Raw genomic sequence first — 15,459 nt, 5'->3', positions numbered from 1 at the left:
GGTGTGGGAAGTCTTCCAGAGTTGTCTGCTGCTGGGACATGAAGGATTGGGAGTCTCATGTTAAGGTGCAGAGAGCATGACTGGGGCCATCTAGGTTGGAATTCACACTCCACCACTTTCTAGCTGTGTAACCCTGAATGCGTGACTTTCTGGGGCTTGGTTTTCTCATCTTTAATATGAGGATAATGTTCCTACTTATTTCATAAAGTTAACATGAGGCTTACATGACTGAGTCCCAAAGGACTCAATACAAAGGACATTTCTAAAAAATATTCCATTTCAAAAACATTTTTCAGTGAAGCATAAACAGCCTCCTAAGTGATTGCACAGAAACCTATTTTTTGATATCCCAGAGTGGCAATGCTGGGTTCTACCTTGTCTCTGCTACTCACAGCTGTGTGCCCCTGGGCAAAGCATCCACCTCTCTGAGCCTTAGTATCCACTTCTACAAGATGAACAGAATGTAAAGACATAATAGATCTTTCTAAAGTTCCTGCAGATTTGACACTGTTTCCTCAAGTATCTATTGCTTTGACTCTTAGCAGTGAATAAAAAACCCCAAGAATCCATTCCCACTTCACCCCCCCTCCGGCTGTCGGCCCCGCCCATTGACCCATTGTAATGGGGACAGTCTAGTAGTGGCTGGGGTGGGAGGAGGGAGCCTCCTTCTCCAAGTGGCCTTGGATCCACAAAAAAAGAGACCTGCGTGGTGACTCACGGCTGTAATCCCAACACTTTGGGAGCCTGAGGCAGGTGGATCACAAGGTCAGGAGTTTGAGACCAACCTGGCCATTATGGTGAAACCCCGTCTTTACTAAAAACACAAAAATTAGCCAGGTGTGGTGGCAGGCACCTGTAGTCCCAACTACTCGAGAAGCTGAGGCAGGAGAGTCACTTGAACCCGGGAAGCAGAGCTTTCAACGAGCTGAGATTGTGCCACTGCATTCCAGCCTGGGCGACACAGCAAGACTCAGTCTCAAAGAAAAAAAAAAAAAAAGAAAAAAGAAAAAAAAAGAGGCCCAAGTGGGAGAACTCTGGTCTTGAGTTAACTTCTAGAAGGAAATAGGGTCCACGCATGTCCTGGAGCCCCAAACCCAGTGTCCAGAGGCTTATGGTGCTTGGGTGTAGCAGGGTTGAGTCACTCAGCAGGGAAAAAAATTGGGAAAACATTTCCCTTGTCCTCCTCCCTTCTCCTCCTGGTGCTCCCAACCACTGAGGCTGAGCAGGATCAATGCCGTCCATGCCTCCCCGTGTTGGCATGTTTAGTCACCTGGGCAAGCTGGGGGAATGCTGCCATGGGATGGAACAGCCGGGCACTTGAACACCCATGCACACACATGCTCCCTATCACTAACCTGCAGTGGCTTTAATGAACCCCTTGCAAAGCTACAGCCCTTTAAACAGGATTGCATCCATCCACGTCGGAAGAAAAGCATTCATAACTTGCCCTGGGCAGCAGTAATGATTGTGAGTAAGAGTGAGCCAGGATATACCAGGCCACTGCAACTTGAAAGAACATTTCCCAAAGGGAGGTGATAGGTCTTGATAATTGTTATAATAACAGCTCAGTGGGCCTGGGTTAGTTCCTTTCATCCCGTGAGGTCATAAATGGCTTTCTCCAGCAGAGAAAGGACAGGGCCTCCACCCACCACAAACACCCTCTCGCCTGTGTTCATCCAGCTGGGGATTTGTCCAGCTGTGATTTCTGAGCTGGGGAAACTTCAGGATCATTAAAACAAGGTGAGCTAATCAGGCCTGTGTGCGCCATTCTCCCAGGATGGGAGTGGAAATTCCATTTGTCAAGTAGGTTCTGGAATCCTTTGTCAGAAAGCCAGTTCCAATGCACTGGCCCAGTTTTCCTTCACTGTCCTGCACACAAACTTGTAGCCTGCAGTGTAGTTCACTCTTTATTTGCTGTGTGAGTGACCACCAGGGCATGGTGATTGGTTTTACTCTTCAAGTGTGTGTATACTTAAAAAGTTGGTAGTTGTGTCTTGAGAGTGGAAGCCTTAACACACTTCTGACTTTCTAACAAGACCAGCAACCAAAGGGTAGATTGGAATCAGGGCGCCAACAATGGGCCCTGCAGATGTCGTCCAGATCATGCACTGATGGAAGGCTCTGTCCTCTGCCTATTTGTTTACTTTTAAATTTGGCTGAGATGGCACGATCACTAGAGCACGGGCTATAATGCCAGCCTGAGACCATGCTACCATGGTGCCCCCTTCCCCCTCGCCTAGCAAATTCTCCTGCAGCAGAAGAGATGGTCACATTCAGGGTCACCCGGTTTGTTGGACAATAGCACTCATCTCCACTTTGCCCCTGCTGCTGCCCCTATTTGAAGCTGGCTGGCTTACAGCCAGTGTCCTCCATGCCCTCAGGTCTGGCCGGGGTCTCCTCCTTGCCTCTCCACAGAGGCACCCCCGAGGTCTGCAGTCTCAAGACCACTGCCCTTGCTGAGTAGCCAGTCTTTCATGTGAGCCTAGCACAAAACCCACACCTGGCTTTCCTGTAAATCTTGGTGTTCTATGTTTAGCCGCTTGTCAGATGCTGGGCTCACATTTAGAATTTGGAAAAATGGCCCCTTGATTTTATTCCATGCCAAACTTCATAACATATAGAGATGCCTTGCAGCATTCAGACATTCATGAAATTGTTGTAGCCTTGATTTTTTCATGTTAGTTCTGCTCTGTCTGATACACAGACCTGGGAGTACAGAGGGTTCCTGGGAAATGCTGTGAGAGCAAAGTGGAGGATATTCAAAGATGCACAGATTTGTAGAGCGTGTGAAAGCATGGGTTCAGATCTCCACACTACCATTTCCTTGCTGAGTGATTTGGGGCAAGTGATTTGCCTTTGCTTCTTAGTTTCTCCAACTGTAGAATGGGGAAAATAGTACCTGATAAGATTCTGTGAAGATTAAAAGAGTTGACGCACTTGGAGCACTTTGAACAGTGTCTGGAACATAGTATGTCAGCAGCTGCCATAATCATAATTATTTGTTATTATTGTGAAAGTGGCAGAGAGGCCAAATTCTGACCTTTCCGAGTCCCATTCCCCGGAAACTAAGGGTCTGCAATTCACAGGTGAGGAGTGGGATCCAGCAGTTAGCAGACAAGGGTCTTGTTAAAAGCCTTCAGGGCAAAGGATTCTAAGATCATCCTTAACTTGTAGGAGATTTTCACACTTTCTCAGTCAGGAAGTTCTCCCTTAGGTCAGACTTGTAGCCTGCATGCTGCAGCCAAATCACACCTCATGCCTCCCTTATGCTTAATGCAGAGGAGGATGGTCTGGTGTCCCACTGGAGACACTTCAAGGTGTCTCAGTGACCACAAGGAGAGATGTGGTCCTGAAGGGGAGATGCCCCGGTTCCTGGGCATGCTGCCTCCTAGTGCAATCCCTGTGGCCTTGTTTCCTGATTTCTATCTCCACGGTGTCCTCCCTAACCCAGAGCAGCCTCTGACTGCAGGGCCACACAGCTGTTCTTCCAACGTGGCTTTCATCCTATCGACTGTGGCTCAAGCCTACGTCTTTCATCCTATCGCCTGTGTCCCCCCTACCACCAATTCATGGTCCTGCGGGTGCGACTGCAGAGGTTATCTTCTCTTCTCTGTTTCAACTCCTATCCACCCTTCAAGGCCCAGATCACATGCCCCCTCCACCAGGATGCCTTTTCTGGCCTTTCCAGTCCACATGGCTCCCTGAATTCCCCTGGCCCTTGGTATCGATATGAAGTAGGCCCAAGGTGGATTAGGGCCCCTCCCCATTCCCCCGAGATTACTGAAGTCTGGTCAGCGTGAGGTGACAGTATGACAAAGTCTCTTCAGAGGCCATAAAACAGACCTACTTTGCTGCCTTGTGGAGCTCAGGGTCCTCCCTGGTGGAAGGCAGTGATGGAGCCTCAGCCACACTTGCTTCTGAGGAATAGGAGGGGTTGTTGGACCTTGCTTTGAACTTGCCCTGGGATGCTCACAGGATTTGAAGTTCAAGGTGGGGGTAGGAGAGGAGAGGCTGGCCTCTTTGTGTTGGGTTTGGAGGTCAAGTGGCAGGAGAAAGCTATTTGGGAAACTCAGGTGTCTCAGTAAAGACTACTCTGTGGCTGATGCATCCCATCCGCCTCCCCAACTCTCTTTGGATCTCTCTTTGTTCATGCTTCTGTCTCTTAGTCTCTGGGCCGTGATTTCTCTGCTTTCTGCTAAAGGCAGGCTCCAAAAGACTCCTAGATGAACAATTCCCTGTATTAACCGAATGTGTGTGTCAACACAGCTTGGCACTAAAAGAGTTCTGCTGCCTCATGCCACCAGCCTGGTGCCACTGGGTAACCCCTGCCCGCATCAGCCATAAACTCATCTTGTCAACTTGCCCCCATTCCCTCGAATTCTGGATTACGCCATACGTAACGAAGCACCCGGACTCAGAAGTCATTTATCTATTTATTTTTGGTCAGGGATTATCCATATTACAAACAACAAAGAGAAATAACTGCCTCCCAGAAGAGGAAAGTCAGGGGGGCCAAGATGGACCATGACGGTGTCCTTCTTCAAGGGTGGCAGAGACTCCACCCAGGATGTCCTCTGATTCCTTAAGCACCAGCAGAGTAAAGCAACCACGTTAAGGTATCCCAGAGTGATGGGACAGTAGGAGAAAGGGACTTCCCAGGGTCTTAGCACCCGGTAAACTGAAGGCCAATGGCCAGGAGAGGCGTGTCCAGGTCCGGGCGGCCACAGTCTAGGGAAGGCTCTGTTCCCAGACCCAGGCATCTCTTCTTTGCTTCTCAGCTGGACACACCTCACCTCTCTCTGGGGATAGGCCTTCTGCCTGAGGAGTTTTCGCACACAATGGTTGGCAGTCTTTGGCATTTATTTTCATCACTGTTTTGAAGGTGAATGGCATTTGTCACATTCCTTCCTGGCTGGCTTTGATGTGGGGTGAATTCCCACTCCCTAATGACAGGTGAGGCGCTGGCCAGTAACACCCAGCACCCCTGGGCGGCTGTGCTCCCCCTGCCAGGCCTGGTTCCCACAGCTGCTGCTTGTTTTGGGTGTCTGTTTCAGGGACCTTAATTAAGATCCTCTTTAATGATGGAGAGAACTTCTCCAGTGATTACTGCCTCACTTTTACAGCTCTCTCAGGCTCTTTCTCTCTCCCTCCTCCTCCTTGACTCCCACAGCCTCCACCCCTCACCTCGATAGAGTCAGGCAGAGGATACAGCTTCTCAGGAGGGTATGGGGGTTCAGGTGCAGAGCTTCCCCCCAGACATTCCAGCTGTGCTCGAGTGCACCTTAGTGATAACATGTGAAAGCCCATGCCCTAAACACACTGTGAAACTCCAGTGGAGCACAGTGCCCGGCACACAAAAGGAGCTAAATCCATATTTGCTTGATGAGTGAAATGAATAAAAAGAGTAGCACATGGATGAGTTGAGTGTTGAACATGAAATACTGACATTTGGGGCAGGATACTTCTGATTCCCTGGCTGGGAGCAGCCTTAGATTCCTAGCCTCTCTTCATGAGCTACGCATTTGTGTTCATCAGTCCAGAGACATGGGATCTGGTCATGACAGGGTGTGCTGGGGCCAAGGGTTACACAGAGGACAAAGCACTGGCCAGGCCCTGGAATCCCTGCTGCTGCTGTACTTCTGCTCTGACCTTACTTATCTGATCCCAGTTTTCTTGTCTTTAAAATAGGAACACAAATCCCCAGGCACAGGTAGGCTGTGGAGCAGCAAGGAGACCCTGTGTGTCAAAGTGTCTGGCCAGGACCATTCAAACTTGATACGAGTTAAAGGTGACCTCGGCTTTTCCAGCTGGGGAATGAAGGGACTGGATGTCCTAGGACTTCAGGGCCTTGGGCTGGGCTGCAGCCTCATGGAGCCCCAAATGGGCCAGAACCTGTTCTTTGCCCTCTCCCTGGCCTGGGGCACCTGCTCTTCCTCCTCCTCAGAGCTTTACCCCTCCTTCCAGGCAGGCTTCCCGCCTCCACCTCCAACCGCCATCCAGCCCTCACTCCTCCAGTTCTGCCCTCCGTGGCTTCCCACCTCACCGGGCCACAGCTTGTCTGTTCATGGAGAGTACTCCTTTCTTGAAGGAAGTCCTGGAATCCTAGAATAAATATTAAGCCAGAGTCTGATCAGCTTCTCGAGGTCAAGCCCTTTGTGGGAAAGGCTGAAAACAGGCTCTTAAATTTTAGAGAAAAGGCTCAAGGCCACCCCGAGGGTCAGCTGCCAAACGAGGCCTGGAAGGGGGAGCTACCGGTGCGCAGTCCGATGCGCTTTCCAAAAGAACCCACGGCCAGGCCTTGTCAGGGTGGCTTAGAAGAACTCGACGGGCAGAGGGAGATGTGTGCATGGTGTGTGGCCAAGTGAGAATCTGGCCCCGCAGTGCTCACCTAGGGGTGCTGATGCCCAGCTCCCATCGTGTAGTGGGCACTCTACTGAGGATCCTGAGGCTCAGTTTCCCCATCTGTAAAGTGAAGGGTTGCAGTGGGGGAACTCGTGGGTTCCCTCTGGCTGGGTCATTTCCCGATACCATAAAGCAGGAGCTATGGAAGTGATGGAACGCCAGAGAGCCCTCCCCACCTCCTGGCCTCTGCCCCTCACACACACCTGCATACTGTGTACTCCAGTTGCCCTCACTGGGCAAGGATGACTTGTCCTGGAGCCAGTGGCTGGTTCTGGGTTTGGAGATGGGTGTGGCGGCTCATAGGCTGGGAGCCTGGAGTTGTGAGTTCTGCTCCCCACCTGGACACTGTGGTCTGGCTGTGGGAAAACCATGGGATGATTCTGAGCCCATTTCTTGATTTGTAAAACTGAGATAATAGCCTCCAACCACTCACCTTCTTGGGGTTGTGGGGCAGATCTAAGGTGATCTCCTGCCCCGTTAACATGAGAGGTTATTATGACTAACCCTAGAGAACAAGCAAGAGGGTGTGAATATGGAGAAAGGCAGCCAGATCAAAGTTCAGGGGGCCAGGGAGGCCAGAGGATGTAGCCCACAGGGCTAGGACTGACCTCTCTCTAAGGGACCAATTCTGCTACAGGTATCAGAGAGGTAAAAGAAAGAGGTATGAGGAGTGCAGGGAGGCTGGGAGGTTGAGAAGTGGTTCACAGAGAGAGGAAGCTGCTAGGTGGCCAGGAGGGAAGCAGGCCACTTCTTGGGGACATTGATGTACTGGACTTTGGTCGTTGAATGTGCTCAGTATTTGTGGATTTGACAGGATGTTTTAATCTGTGTCAAGGAAAATTTGGGGAAGATACCCAGAAAGGCTGCCAACCCACTGCTTTGACTTGGCCATGGAGCTGAGATCCTGTTTTCAGGAGCCAGGGCTTGAACTGAGAGGCCCAGAGCCCTCCTTGCAATTCCAGTCTTCCAGCTACTCTTTGTCCTATGCCATGTTTCTTATTTGCCTAGCACTTTCCTTCCCAGGATCTCAGAGGAGGGGCACTTTGCTATCTTGGAGCCTTTCAACACCCCAGGGAAGCAGGGAGGTGGCTGGGATCCTTATCAGGGGTGGGGAGCGGGCCTGGGGAGGGGCCATGATGGCTCTGCTTTTTCTCCCACAGGCCTGCAGTCTGGATTTTCTGAAGCAGCTTGATTTCAGTATTCAATCCCAGGACACAGCTGGCCCTGCTATTTAATTATTGCCAGAAAGAAAGATTTCAGATCAAACGCTCTATCAGCAAAGTCATTATTTTTGGTGGCTGTCCCTTGGCTTTTAACGACAGTTAATTATCCCACACAGGTCTCCTCTCAGTTAACTTGGCATGTGTTTCACAAATGGTTTATCTTGGAAGGTACAGCAGGAAGGAGATTTTACTGACACACACAAATTAGGTAGGTGTTTGTCTGGGTCTGCTTTAAAATGTTCCCAGGCTATCGCACTGGGCTCATCATTATTTCCTGGGAAGAATCTTGGTCTTGTTAGAATCTTGGTCTTGTTTTCCGGGAAGAATCTTGCTCATCTTGAGAGAGGGAACAAGACCCTGTTAGACCTGCTTCATTTTTCTTAGGGGATGTCCAACCTCTTTGCAGTTTGACATCTAGTGGATCTCAAACAAAGCTATGTCACCTAGTCTTGTCATATTCTCATGACAGTCAGGGTGCCAGTCATGAGAACCCACAGTCACCCAATATCTGCCTGAAACTTGGCCTAAAGACGCTCTCCTTAGACTGCGTTACGCGAGCTGGGCGCAGTGGCTCACAGTTCGAGACTAGCCTGGCCAACAAGGTAAAACCCTGTCTCTACTAAAAAAAAAATACAAAAATTAGCCAGGCATGGTGGCGTGACCCTGTAGTCCCAGCTACTCGGGAGGCTAAGGCATGAGAATCACCTGAACGTGGAAGTTGGAGGCTGCAGTGAGCCGAGATTGCACCACTGCACTCCAGCCTGGGTGACAGAGCAAGACTCTGTCTCAAAAAAAAAAAAAAAACAAAAAAAAAACAAAAAAAAAGACAGCATTTGTAGATTACACCCTCCACCAGTTGCTCAGGCACTCCTATGGCTGGACAGAACCCTGAGCCCTAGCCCACCAAATAACTGCATTTCACATTAGTCAGACTCCCATAAGCCTGGCTAAGAAATGTAAGACACAAAGCTCATGGCTGTGTCTGCTGCAAAGAGGCCTCTGAGCAAATTGCTCACTGTCTTCTCCCTTGTTATCTCTGGGAGGGGTTAAGGAGCCATTTCTTTCTGTTCTCTGGGACACTAGGAATGTATGCATTTCTCCTGGGCTAGTGGTTTGCTTTAATCTTGAGGATCCTGGGAATTGTGCAGTTGATCATGTTTCATCTTGGCACTGGCTGTTAGAAATTTTAGAGCCAAATTTGTGGCCCACCCTTAGCAAATGGATCAAAGTTTATGGTATGTTTATTTTGTATTAGTCCCATCCTTGGCTCCATTTTATGGTTTTACCCGTGCTTTTACATTTTTTTCTTTCTCACCTGCTTCTAATTTATGTCATCCTGCTGAATTTTATGCATCTTTGTAAACTGCCTTAAATCCTTTTCTGAAACAAAGAGGTGTATACACAAACAGATAAATAAATGCATACTCCCTCTCATTACTAGACAAGATATCATAGTTTTTGGCTTGGGAATAGGGTCCACATAGCTGCTGATATCCTCCTGGGCCACTGTCCTTCTACAAGAGCATCCAAACAGACAAACTGTGAGCACAGCCAATAGTCTACTCTCCCATGGGTGGAAACACAAAAAGCAAGCCAGTAACTACACTGTAAGATAGGTGATGTTGAGGGCTGGGATGAAAATACAGTAAGGAGGAGCAGGCACGGACGGACTGGCCAGGGAGGAGCTCCCGGAGAGGCTACATTTGAGCAGAGCCCAAGGAAGAGACAGAGTTGGTCAAGGAGTGAATGGTGGAAGGACTTTCCAGGTAAAGCTGTGAGGCAGTTTGAAAGCACAGGGAGAAGCCAAGGAGGCCAGTGTGGCTGGAGCCACGTGAGTGAAGGGGAGCATAGCAGGGAACAGGGGGTGGGGACTGGACCCAGTAGGGCCACGGAGGCCACAGGAAGGACTTGATGTTCTTCTGAGATGAGAAGCCTTTGGTGGGTTTGGCCAGAGGCGTGACGTGGTCTGACTGAAGTTTCAGCACAATCATCGTGACCACTGGGGACAAGGATGAAGCACGGAGGAGTCAGGAGGCTGCTGTGGTAGTGCAGACAGGAGCCCGTGGGGGTGTGAACTACGATAGTGGCAGCAGAAGGTGAAAAGTGTTCGGAATCTGAATCTTTCTCCATACTGCGTCACCGAATTAGAAGTCTGTTTTGTCCACTCTTGTTGCCTACATGTCCCTGTCCTTTTCACACCTCAAACAGTGCAACCTGGCTGCTTCCCACACCTCTTCATCCACAACTCTTCTGCATAACATGGCCCTTATGAGACCCTGACCTCTGTCACTCCTATGACGCAACTCTCCAACATCTCCTCCAACCTGGCACCGGGATCCCTCGTAATCTCCCCGGCTTCTCTTGCACTGCCCACCCCTTTGAGCTTGGTGCTTCAGAGTTTGTCTTTGCCCTTTTCACACTCAGAAACTGGTACATAATTAGCAGGGCTCAGTGCAAAATGAAAATGTGGCTCCATGGTTCAACAAATATTAAGAAATTCAAGATGGCGACAGCAGAGCATTAAACCAAGCATATGCCCTCTGAGCACGGGTCCTGTGTGGTCAATTGCCCATGCAGCTAGCCTTTCTCACTCTACATGTTCTTGGAATAATCTCATATATGTTGGCCTTAACTACCACACACAGCAATGACTCCCAGGTGCATCTTTTTCTTGAGCCCCAGACCCACCTGGTGGCCCCACGTACTGACACCAACACTTTGTCATTTTTGCAGGCAACTTGAAAGCAATACGTTAAGACTGGACACATTATCTTCTCCCAAACCTGCTTCTTCTTGTGTATTCTCCTATCTTCATACCTAATACATAGAAAAAAATCCTTTTGAATACCTGTAAATTATTTACAAAATTGATCATGTACAACTATATAAAAAAATTCTCAAGATATTTCCAAAACCATTATAGTGCAATAAACCTAGGAATAATAAAAATAAATGATTTTCTAAAATAAAATCATTGATAACCATTTAAAAAATTACTATCTACTTAAAAATTAATAATAAAAAACAAGATACATCAAGGCTTATGGGGCGAAACCAAAGCTACACTCAGAGTAGAATTCATTGTTTAATTATTTTATTATAAATAAAAGTTTGAAAAGAACTGGCTGAAAGTTTTATTCCGGAAACTAGAAGAGAAACAACAAACATCAAAATAAAGTAGATGAAAAAAATGAAGCAGTAGAGAGAAAAAAATAGGATTGATACAGAAAATCAAAACAAGTTTCTATTGATTTACCTTGACAATAAATATTTATTATGTGCCTATGTCTAGGTACTGCACAAGGTCACTGAGGATGTTGAGATGAACAAAATAGATGTGATTTTTCTACTTGTGAAATTCTTTTGAAAAGATTTTAAAAAATAGATACTTTTAAGACTGGTGAAAAAAGGAGTAAAAAAGAATACAAATACGTAATTTTCTCAGTAAGAAAGTAGATATGTATTAGTACATTTTCATGCTGCTGATAAAGATATACCTGAGACTGGGTAACTTTTAAAGAAAAGAGGTTGAATAAACTTACAGTTCCACGTGGGATCATGGTGGAAGGTGAAGGGCACGTTTTACACAGCAGCAGGCAAGAGAGAGTGAGAATCAAGTGAAAGGGGAAATCCTTTATAAAACCATCAGATCTTATGAGACTTACTCACTACCACGAGAACAGCATGGGGGAAACTGCCTCCATGATTCAGTTATCTCCCACCAGGTCCCTCCCACAACATGTGGGAATTGTGGGAGCTACAGTTCAAGATAAGACTTGGGTAGGAGCACAGCCAAACTATATCAAGATACAACTACTTATGTAGAGGGAGTTTTTAAAAATTTAACATCACATACATATTTATTTCAGTAAATTTGAAATTCTACATGAAATGACCACTAATATAAGTGTAAATCACAAAAATGGCTCAAGAAAAGGCAGAAGATCTAAAAGATCAATAATCACAGAAGAAAGGGCAAAGGTAATAAAATACTTAACACCCCAAATACCTCAGGGCAGATGGTTTTATAAGTGAGATCTATCACATCTCCATAGGGCAAATATTTCTTATCTATACTTAGAGATGAAGTCCTTCCTGAGCAATTTTATGAGACTAATTTAACCCTGATACCAAAATCTGACAGAGACGGTGCCAACATATAGACCAATTTATGGAACTGTAAAAATACTAAATAAATTATTGAAAATTTCGGTGAAACAATGTATTAAAAGATAAAAATATCATGACTAAGCATTTCAGAAGTTCGAGTCTGGTTCAGTAGTAGATATCCATACATTTATATTAATAGCTAAAGAAAAAAATGATCATTTCAATAGATGTCAAAATATTATTTGGCAAAATTCAAATTTTGTCCTTTTTATATTCTCCTAGTAAGTCATGAGAATAAGGAGAGTTTACTAAATAGACAAAAGTGTCATAAAATCATTGAACATCATCCTTAATGATTAAACACTAGAAACACCACCAAAATCAAGAATAAGACAAAGATGCTCACCATCACGGCTATTATTTATCATTGTTCTGAAAGTTCTAGCCAAAATAATGAAAAAATCGAGTAAAGAACTACATATAGTAAATTAAAAAGGAAAAATCGTCATTATTGTGGATAATGTGAATAAATGACATATCCAAGATAATCAGCCATTAAGTACGTAAACTGAGTTCTGTGAAGCATTCGGATTAAATTTATATTAAAGAAATGAAACTCCATAGGCTTCCTACATAGCAACAAAAACCTGTTAGAAAATTTTAATAAAATCCTTCAAAGAGCATGCTTAACTACGAAATAATTAGTAACAGATTTAAAAAGAAATGTATAAGACATATATAAAAAATAAACAATTTTCTTCAAAGACATAGAAGAATATTTGAATTAGTAAGTGAACAGACACAAGTTCTTGGATGAGTAGATTTAATTGTATAAAAATATCAATTATCCCCAAATTGCTCCATTCATTTAATTGAATTCCAAGGAAAAATCAATTCTATTTTTTTGTAAAAGAAGAAAATTACGAGGGAATTTATTCTATGAACAATCAAAAAGTACCATAAAGCCATGGTATTGAAAATTGTATGATACAAGTACAGAAAAAGGTAAGTTGTCGAATGAAAGAGAATTCAAAGTGTAAGAATAGATGCACACATGTATAAATGGGAAGTAAATATGTAACCAAGTGGCAATCATAATAGGAGAGGGTCTTTTTTAAATAAATAGGATCAGAATATTCGGATATTCATTTTTAAAAATGTACATAATAAATTGACACTGCATTCTAAAAATTCAAACTAATTAAGTAACTAAATATGAAACATCTTACCATAAAAGTATTGGAGAATATTTGCATAATATTTTCCATTTGAAATGGCTTTTTAAGCATAACTTAAAACCTAAAATTTATAACATAAAACATTGTCAGATTTTATTAAAATCTTCTCTCTAGCAAAAGATCTAAATAGATCTAGGAAGACATATTCAAAACTGGAAATAATATTTGAATATACTATACATACACCTTAACAAGTCATTAATATCCACAACATATAAATAACTTTTAGAAAATATTGATAACTCATAGAAAATGGACAAAGATTACGAAGAGGAGCAATTCATAGAAATCAATGCTTAACTTCTCTAATAATCAAAGAAGTAAAAAATCAAATACAAATTTTTCAGTTTGACAGAAATGATTGAGTACAATTGTCCAGTATTGGTGTGGGTAAATTAATGCAAATCACTAAGGCAGATTAAGTTGGAAATGTCTATCCCTTTTACTCAACAATTCCTTTCCTGGGAACTTAACCTATAAAAATATTTACACAAGTGCCCCAAAGTAATATATAAGAAGGTTTATTGCAGTATGGTTTGTAATAATGAAAAATTGGAAACACTCTAAAGGTTCATGAGTTGGGGGCTGATTAAATTAATTATGGTAAAATCAAGTGCCAAATCGTGCAAACGTGTACAAGGAGGGTGAGGAAATGAGAAGAAAAACTTGGCAGCAACATCAAACTCTTACTTTTGTAGCCCAGAGACCTTAATCCACTTGGATAGCAGGAAATAACTTAGAGATCTTCTAGGTTTAACTCTTTCATTTGATAGATGAGGGATCTGATCCCTGACCAATGGTGTTCCATCTTCTACTTGAAGCCACTGGATGGAAACCCTGGTTGTGAAACTTCCTTCGTTATGTAGAGCAAATCTGCCTCTGAAACCTACCTGTCACAAGAGAGCAGCTAAGGAGACAGGGAATGACAGATGAGAGCCAGAGGAGGCAGACTTCAATGCAACGTAAAACACTTTAGCATCACCTAAAGATCACAGGGTTGCCCCTGCACTGAAGGTGTGCTGGCAGGGTAGCTGCTGCGGAAGTACTGTAAGAGGGATGTTTGAAAAATGGGTTTGATTCGTTGACCACCAAGGTCACTTCCAGCCATCTCTCATGAGTCTATGATTTCACTCATTGGACCCAGTTTTGCCCTTTGGAGAAACACAGATTGAGTCTGGTCCCTATCCCCTTAAAACCCTTCAGATACTTGGAGATAATGCTCCAGTTCACTTTTAGTGTTTCTTCACTAGCTCTACATCTCCAGTTCCTTCCTTCCTCCACACACACTTCTCATATATTATGACTCCTTGACACTTCTTCCTCCAGTCCAACTTTCTTTGGTCACTTAAAAAAAGAATTCTTCAACTATGAAACCAAGAATTTATCAAGAATTCCAGCTGTGGTGTGACCAATGTAGGATATGGTGAGATTTTGACCTTCCTTAGTTGGGACACATAGTTCCTGTTTGTAAAGTCCTAAGCTACTTCGTTGACAGCCATTTTATACAGCTGGATCATGTTAGACTCGCAGAAGGGATGCTGTAAATTATTGTGAGGTTATGTGTGGCACAACTCTAGGGGGCTCTATTTACAACCTATTGTAGATTTACATATTTCCTTCAGTAATTTTCCAGTAGATGGCAGTAAAGTTTCTGAGGAAGGGGTCGGGGGTGACTTTTCTAAATCACACAAAGATCTTTTCTGGGCTGGCAGTGACCCTGGCTCATAATCAATTTAAAAATATTTTTTATATGAATGTAGTATCTTTATGGCAGACTCTCCAATATCCATCCCTCGTTTCTTCCTTCCTAAGAAAACCCAATTTTGCTCAGCTAGCTACCCTTCCCCCATGTGACTTCAGAGAAGGCTCCAGGCAGCAGATCCGAATTACTGTAAATCAGGGCTTCTGAGTCTTGAACTACTGACATTTTGGGACGGGAATTCTTTGTTGTGGGAGTTATCCTGCACATTGTAGGATGTTTACCAGCATCCATGGTATCTCTCTCTATCCACTAAATGCCATAGCATACTCCCACCTTACCATTATGACAACCAAAAATGTTTCTAGGTTTTGTCAAATGTCCCCTGGGGGCAAAACTGCCCTGGTTGACAACTGCTAGCCTAGAGTATCTCAGAGAAGTAAAGCTTTCACACCCACAGCTGCTTTGCCTGTCTCCTTGTTATAGGAGATGATAAATTGCCTTATCCATCTTGAATCAGGTATTTTTGTTACTTGCAGCCAAAGGCATCCCCAACTAATGCAAGGAATTACTGCTAACTCATGTCTACCCTTCCTGTGCTTATACAATTTCTTTTTTTACACCTAAAGGAAAACTCCATACTATCTCCATTCACTTTGTTGTTGTTATCTTTAATCCAAGTTCCAGTCTAGCAAAATACTTCAGAATCCTAATTTTGTCATCCAAATTATTAGCTATCCCTTGCAGTTTGGCATCATTTGTAATTGATGATAAGCATATCATAAAC

General features: G+C 44.5%; 1 long non-coding RNA gene across 1 annotated transcript; it reads right to left on the bottom strand.

Moving 5' to 3' along the window:
• Window positions 1-4,452: 4,452 nt before the first annotated feature.
• Window positions 4,453-10,433, bottom strand: LOC108533193 (uncharacterized). Its single transcript, XR_001886678.1, has 4 exons — window positions 10,314-10,433; window positions 6,606-6,758; window positions 6,044-6,102; window positions 4,453-4,871 (listed from the first exon to the last, which is right to left on the bottom strand). It is a non-coding gene; the product is annotated as an uncharacterized LOC108533193 (long non-coding RNA).
• Between the last annotated feature and the right edge of the window lie 5,026 nt (window positions 10,434-15,459).

This window comes from Rhinopithecus bieti, unplaced genomic scaffold, assembly GCF_001698545.2.
Source record: "Rhinopithecus bieti isolate Rb0 unplaced genomic scaffold, ASM169854v2 scaffold_10706, whole genome shotgun sequence".
NCBI lineage: Eukaryota > Metazoa > Chordata > Mammalia > Primates > Cercopithecidae > Rhinopithecus > Rhinopithecus bieti.
The sequence above is the reverse complement of the archived record's forward strand: the minus strand, read 5'-3'. Positions and strand labels throughout refer to the sequence as shown.